This window comes from Choloepus didactylus, chromosome 14, assembly GCF_015220235.1.
Source record: "Choloepus didactylus isolate mChoDid1 chromosome 14, mChoDid1.pri, whole genome shotgun sequence".
NCBI classification, from domain to species: Eukaryota; Metazoa; Chordata; class Mammalia; order Pilosa; family Megalonychidae; genus Choloepus; species Choloepus didactylus.
Genome location: NC_051320.1, coordinates 57,037,925 through 57,045,816, shown reverse-complemented (window position 1 = coordinate 57,045,816; position 7,892 = coordinate 57,037,925).

The following is a 7,892-nucleotide window of genomic DNA, read 5'->3' as shown; positions in this document are numbered from 1 at the left end:
GCTTTTGGACAAGGATTCCTAGCCTTGGCTGCCCCGTGTAAGAATCACTCAGAAGTCTCTTAAAAGTGTTGAGACCCAGGCTGTGCATCAGGCCAATTAAATAAAAACTCCTGGGGCTGAGACCCAGGCATCTGTATTTTTAAAAAATCTCTCCAGGTAATGCCACGGTGAGAACCCCTGCTGGCCAGGAACGCTTGGGATAAAGACAGAGCCATTCCCTCATAGAAGAGGGGTGAACAGGAAACAAAACAAAACAAAACAAAAAACCATATGCAGCAACTAAATAAAATAAAACTAGTTAGACTTCATCTTGGCTGATTTAATTGATCATACGTGTCTTCAGCATCTTTCTGTAACCGAAAAGATTTGGGCTTGACGGTGTCCCACCTTCAGGCCTTTTAACCACCAGAAGTGATGAGGTTACTGCTGTGCTAGGATGACAACCTAGGTCTCTCTCTTGGCTGCCGTGACGAAATTGCTGTCTTGATTCTCTGAAGCCACTTATTCACAGACTGGTTGTCACACCCACAGATGACTGATCTTGTAGGTTATACTCTTGATTTCTCTCAATTTCACTTGGGGGATAATCTTCTAAAGATGTTGTCACCCTTTGGTACTGACTACACTTAGTAATTTCAGTTCAATCTGAAATCTGAGTTTCAATTCTCTCGAACTTTTGACCTCTCTCATCTCCTTTACTTGGGTATTTTTAGGTTGGAGTAGCTCTTGTGAAAGTACTTTTTTTTTTAACAGAAAGATGAGTGGAACCACAGATGGCATCCTTAGTTATACTTATTAACTTGTATTGAAAAGTACTTATCAGAGTCTCTTTCTTAAACTGGAATTTATTGAGAGCAATAAAATACATTCCCAACCTTAAAGAAAGTGGAAAATTTAAAAATCAATTTCAGGGAAATGTATTTGAGGAGACGAACCACAGTAAATACCTGTTCATAATTAACATAATTAACAGCATAATCAAACAACTCCTCCTGGGCCTATCTGCATCCCAAAGGATCTCGTTCTCTGTGGTCTAGTTCTGTGGCCCCATCATTGCACATTCTCTGAATTCAGCTTATTTTAGATTTCACATGACTCTGGTTACACACTGAGCAGTTAATTTTGATCCCTGTGTTTCCCAACTAGCTAAAGTCATTACTGCAACACGACAGATGGATGATGGGAAAAAAATGGCTGAAGGGTGGCTGCCGAGGGAGGGATGGACAAAGAGTCCCTTTGCCATCCTGGGTGCTGCCCCTGGAGCTTTTGGTGCACAGGAAATCTTCATCGTTTGGTTATTAAATAGACATCTTACGGGCCTTTTCCTGTTTTGCTCACTTTTCATGGTGTCAGATGAAGTGCAAAGGGTCCCCAGAGTGGCTTTGCTCCACCGCTAGAGGGAGGAACACCCAGCCTGGAGAGAAGGGCCCACAGGCACAGGAGAAAGACGTGCCCCCACCCCGGCCCGGGCAGGAAGCCACCTGCCGCAGCAGCGGTCACCGCAGAGGTCACCCTCGTGGTGTGCATTACCTTTCGAGATCTGATTCCTGCATGAAGCCACAGTATCCTCTTTGGTGTTCTTTGAAAGTTCTGTGTTTTCCCAGCTGTTCCACAAAACCTTTGTTGGCGAAGGCAGCCTTGCACATAGCTTTCCGAAATTACCGAGGCTATAGACATTCTTTCCACCCACAGTATCTGCGCTGACCCCTCCACCACATGTCAGTGCAAATCCTTCCCCTTCTCACGAGCTTGCCTCACTTCCGGGTATCAGAAAAGCTGTGTGCAGCACTCTAGGCTGTGAGAAGCACCGGAAAGGGGTCACCAGGGTTAGTTTCCTCTATTCTTGGATTTTCCTCTATTCTTGTATAAATGGAATCACACATATGTATTTTTTGCATCTGGCTTTGCTTGCTCAACATTGTACCTGTGAGATTCACCCATGTTGTATTTATCAGTCACTAGTTAATTCCTTTTTACTGCTGCACAGTATTCCACTGTATGAACAGACCACAGTTTGCCTATCCATCCCCATATTGGCAGACATTTGGGCTGTATCCAGTTTTTTACTATTGTGCATGAGGCTGCTATGAACATTCTTATACAAGGCTTTTTTCTGGATATATGTACTCATTTCTCTTGAGTATAAACCTTGGAGTAGAATTGTTGATCCTTGGGTAACCGTATGTTTAGCTTTACTAGAGACTGTCAGTTTTACAAAGTGGTTGTTTAAATATGTGTTTAATACTCACAATAACCCTAAGAGTTCATTAGCCAGTTCACAATTGCTTATTGAGCATCTACTATGTCCTAAATACTATTCTAGGTGCTGGCCCCTGCCATTGAGGTATTTGCATTCTCATGGGGGAGAGAGGCAAGAAAACTTAAGTAAACAAAGAAGGCAATTCCAGGTGCTAAGTGCTATAAAAACTAAAGTGAGACGATGGAGTGCTGTGGGGATTGAGGGTTGCTTCTGGCAGAGTGATGAGAGAAGGCCTCTAGGAGGAGATGACAACTGAGTTAAGATCTGAAAGATGAGGAGGGCATGACCACACCAAGCTTGGGGAAGAAGGTTAAGTAGAAGGAGCAGCAAGTACAATTGCTGGAGTAGAGAAAGAAGGTCCATGTGGCTGGAACACAGCCATTCACTCATTGATTCATTCAGCAGATAAATATATATTAAATTCCTACTGTGTGTCAGGCACTGATCTAGTTCTAAGCTCTGGAGATACAGCAGTGAACAAAATAGAGAAACATCCTACCATCATAGAACAAGGAGGAAAGAGCAAGTGGCTGAGTTTGGAGATGCAGGCAGAGGCCAGGTTGAGTAGGAACATCTAGGCCATGTAAGGGAGTTTGGATTTTATACTGAAGCAGTGGGGAACCATGGAAGGGGTTTAAACAGAGATATGAAAATGATCTAATTTATGGGGATGGAGCAAGAGTGCAGGAAGGGAGACCCATTAGAAGGCCACATAATGATCCGGGCCAGAGACCCTCAGCTGGAACTACAGCTGTGGCCATGAAAACAGTGAAGATGATCAGCATCCAGGATATGTTTTGGAGGTTGAGCCAATAGGATTAAATGGACGATTTAGTCACAGGGTGAGCAAAAAGAGGAATAAAATTCAAATTCAAAGTTTTTAGCCTGAGTCACTGGGTAGATGGTGGTACTATTTACAGAAATCAGACAAGACTGGAGGACAAAGAAGGCATTTGTTGAGGAAAAACAACAGTTCTACTTGCTAAATTTGAGATGTAAATGAATGAGCAAGTAGAAATGTCAAGTGGGTGGTTGGATAAAGGAATCAGAGTTCAAGGGAGAGGGTCAGCCTGAAGATCTAACTTTGAAAATCAATAGGCATGTTGACAGCTTTTAAAGTTACAAGACTGTATGAGATCATTCAGGAGCAGAGTGTAGACAAAGAAGGGGACTGAGCAAGAATCTTGGAATACTCTGACAATTAAAAGTTCCATTTTACAGATGAGGAAACCAAGGCACAGAGAGACTAAGCCAACTGCTCATGGTCACATAGTATATGACAGAGCAGGTCTTACTCCAGGGTCTGCATACTTACCCACTTCACTTGAATGCCTAAGCTATCTCAGCCATGTGACCTAGATGCCTTGTGACCTTAAGCAAGTTACTTAACCTCTCTGTGCCTCAATTTCCTCATCTGTAAAGTGGGAATAACTATACATACATCATAGGACAGTGTGAGTATAAAATAAATTAATATATTAAAGTGCTCAGAACAATGCTTGGTACATAGTAATGTTAGCTAGTATTGCACATAAGCTGTTAAGAAGACAAAGGCCTCAGAAGTGAGAAGATACAAGAAATTCCAAATCTGGACAGCCAGGTGAGCTGGTTCTAGATGCCAAGTCAGGGATCTGTGGTGTCAACCAGGGTCTGAAGAAGCTAGGTCTTCTGTCTTGGGCAGGATCACTTTATTTACTTGTTGCCAGGGTGTGGGTGAAACTTAGCCCCTTTCTGCTTCGTGCAGGTTGGTTGTAGCCCTTTGGGATTGGCTCAGTAACTGGGTGGGGGTAGGGTGGCAAGCAGAGGACCTTGTGACTCAGGCTAGGAGGGTCTGGGTGAGGCATCAAGTAAAACCAAGCGAGGAATGGCCTTAGCCCCAGAAGCGTATGCAGGTGCCCTGCCTAATGCCTTCTACTCTGCTCTCAGTGGTACTTGGTACATGGCCATGACTCAGGTTTCCTCCAGGTAGCAAGAGAGGAGGAAGACCTAGTGAAAATTGAGGGTATTTTATGCACATGAGGTAAACACCACACACTGTCCCTTATCCCCTACTTTGAGTGATGGCATCCCTTCCGTTCCTTGGAGTTACCTCCACCCCCACTCCTGTGGTTCTGATGAAGCCACCATTCACAGACCCCATCTCCCTGTGGTGACCCAAAGGATGGATGCATGACCCAAGCCACACCAATCAAAACTTTTCCCTTGGATTTACATACTGGGAGAACAACCATTCATTCCTCATGGGTTGCTAAGCTGTGATGACTTAAGCTTGGAATTGTCTGCCTCTGTATTTCCCTTTGCCCAGCAGTAGGGGAGAACGAAGCCCCTAGAGAGAGGTGAAATCAAGTCCCTGGCTCAGTGCTGCCTGAAGCCCGCCTCTCCTAGTCTTCCTTTCAGCAGGATGAGAGTCAACTTGTTCCCTTCTGCTTGTTTAAGATAGTTGGGGTTGGGGTCCCTCACAACCATTAAGGTCAGAATGATTCATGTTAAGTTTGACTAGTGCTAATTTTCACAGCCTTAGCTGAGAATCTCCTGAAAGTAATTCAATGTTATTATTTAGTTTCATGAATGATAAACCTAGCAGGTTAAAAGGTCCTGCCCATTTAAACAAACTGACTACCAGAGCTGTATGGTCTATTTTCACTTTATCATGCTCCCATCTGCCCTCATGGCTTCTGAAGTCTTTGGGGACCCTCCAAAAGAAAGGAGCCTCCAGTTTATGTGACCAGAGTGTTTGGAGACACGGGGACACCTAGTAGGCAAAATTGTGCTTGGGAACCGAGAACGTCTCTAGACAAAAAAACTGAGGCAAAGGATTCAAGTGAGTCTGAATTGAAGCCACACTGGACCAGGTTCAGTGACCCTTTGGACTTGAGTTCTCTAATTCTGGCCCCAGTAAAAGAGTCTATTTGAAACATGAGTACCTGAAAGTTTTGCTCAGATATCCAGAATATAGCAGATTTCAACCTTCCTAGAGAGAGTAAATGACCAGGTGGCATTTGCTATCTATGCATACAGTGGTAGTTTGGAGGTTTTGTGGACCCCAAAAATGATCACGTCCTCAGATTTAATCCATTCCTGTGGGTATAGACCTATTGTGGGTGAGACCTTTGATTAGGTTATTTCAGTTGAGGCATGCCCCAGGTGGGTCTTAATCCTCTTACTGGAGTCCTTTATGAGAGGACAGAAGAGAAAGAGAAGCACAGAGAGGAAGCCAATGCATCCAGAAGCTGGAAGCAATGAAACTCAGGAGAAAAGAAGCAGAAGATGTAGACTTGTGCAGGTCCATGTGACAGAGGAGTCCAGATCACCAGCAGCCTTCCGTCCGGGAGAAGGTACTGTCCTGTTGATGCCTTAATTTGGACATTTTCACAACCTTAGTACTCTTAATTTGTAAGCTAATAAATTCCCATTGTCAATAGCCAGTCCAAAAAATAGATAAATAAAAAAAAATTTTTTTAATTAAAAAAAAAAGCCAGTCCATCACTGGTATATTGCACTTCATCAGCTTTAGCCAACAAAAACACATACATACATACATACCCAATGAGAAGTGTCTTTGTATTGTCTTGCTTTCCTTTGGGAAGCAAGATGGGGTGGTGACCCGAGGAGTTGGAAGGGTTGGAGTTACCTCAAATCTGGCTGACCCAGGTTTACAGTGCTCTAGAAAATGTAGCACTTGATTAGGCCAGGGGAGAGCAGCCCCAGGAGGCCCAGAACGAGAAGCAAATGTGAGCTTGGAACATTATTCTTGTCTTCGCTAGGCCAATCACTCCTCCTCATTGTTCATGCTGCACAGAGCAGAAATTTTTAAGCGGTAGCTCTCTCCTTGCTGAAATGGAGCTTTTGTCTGACTATGGAATTCCTGTATACAATGGGGGAATCTGTAGAGAGGATGAAGTTCCCATTCCGCCACCACACTGCAGAGCAGCCTGGATGTGTGAGTGTGTGTGTGGGTGGGGTGTGGGCGTCCCTTCTCTGTCACTGTTTTGCTGGTAGCTACAATCAGCTTCTTAGAAAATGCTAATGAGCTTCTTGTAGAAAGCTACAGAATCATCTGTGGCAGATGGTAGAAGGTTAGGTTTTGATTTCTCTTGTTCCTCTGTTGTTTTTCCAAAAATGTGCTAACCAAGGCACCACTTTCTTGTGCTTTATTTTGAAAAAGCCACAAATTAATTTTTAATCCTTTTCATCTGACCTTCCTCTAATCAAACTCAAAGAGCAGTATCATTTTAGAAACAAAAGTAAATCATCATCCAGCTTCTTCCTTCTGCCCCTCCCACACCTTCCACATTTCTTATATGGAAAAATCTTTAAAATTTTCTCAGAATCTACGGAGATAATGTACACCAAGGCTAGGAGTGTCCCCGGTAATGCGTAATTTTATTTTTCTTATTGGCTGCGAAAGGATTAGGTTATTGTGTGTTGATTAATTTGTTTTCCCTCTATAGTCAGATGTAAAAGCAAAAAAATATTATAGGATCCAACAAAGAAAACTGCTATCATTGACTATCCTCTATATGCTAGGCACCATGCTAAGTAATGCACAGGCGTTATTTATTCCTCACATTAATCCTATTAATAGGTATTATTATTGTCCCCACTTTACAAATGAGGAGACTAAGACTTGGACAAGTAAACTCATCCAAAGTCAGTTGGCCAAGAAGTGGCAGAACTGGAACTCAAAGCTCGGGAGTCCCACTCCAAAGCCAGCACTTTTAGATGGTACATTCTTCTGTTTCCCCTCATGAATTCCAGTTGGATTCATGGCAATTTCTGGAATTCAGGAGAATTTTTCCTGCTTTCAAACTCAGGTTTGAGGGGCAGATGTCAAAAGGGTCACTTATGGAGAGAGTCAGACACAGTTATGGAAGTGTTGGTCCAGCCTCAAAGATGGGAAGTAGACCTACCATTTTACAAATAAATTAGGGTCTAGAGAGTATGATGTTTCAGTTGTCTATTGCTGTGTAATAAACCAGACCAAAATTTAATGGCTTGGACCACAAATTGATTTTATTGCTCCTGATTCTGTGGGCCAGGACTTGGGCACAGCTCAGCTGTGCTGTCTTAGGATTGTTCCCATGTGATGTCAGCCACTCTGGCCCAAACCAGGGCTGAAGGATTCAAGAATGGCCTTCTTACACTCTCAGGGCCTCAAAGTTGGCCATTGGCCCTCTGTCCGCTTGGCTGTCTGCCCAGGAAGATAGACTGGACGTTACATGGAGACTCAAGGTAGCAAAAGGGCTGAAGTGGAAGCTGCCAAGCCCCTGAAGCCTGGGTCCAGAATTGGCACAGTTCCACATCTGTCTCATTCTGTTGGGAGAAGCCATTCACAAGGCCGGCCTAGACTCAAGTGGAGGGGGACAGACTCCACCTTTTGATGAGAGGAGCAGGGTGTGCACACAGGGGTGGGGAGAGCAGTTCACAGCCATCTTTGCAGATAATCCACAATTCATGGTGACTTGTCAGCGGCAGGTATCCAAGAGTTAGCCCAATGTTACCAGAAGTGCCACTGTGGTAGCTTTCCTGGAAGATAAGACTCCCTTTAGAAATGATGATGCAAGGTAGTTTAGAGGGGCTAGGGGCTGAAGTGACTCATCTGTTCCTGTAGGTGATGATAGTCTCGTGGACT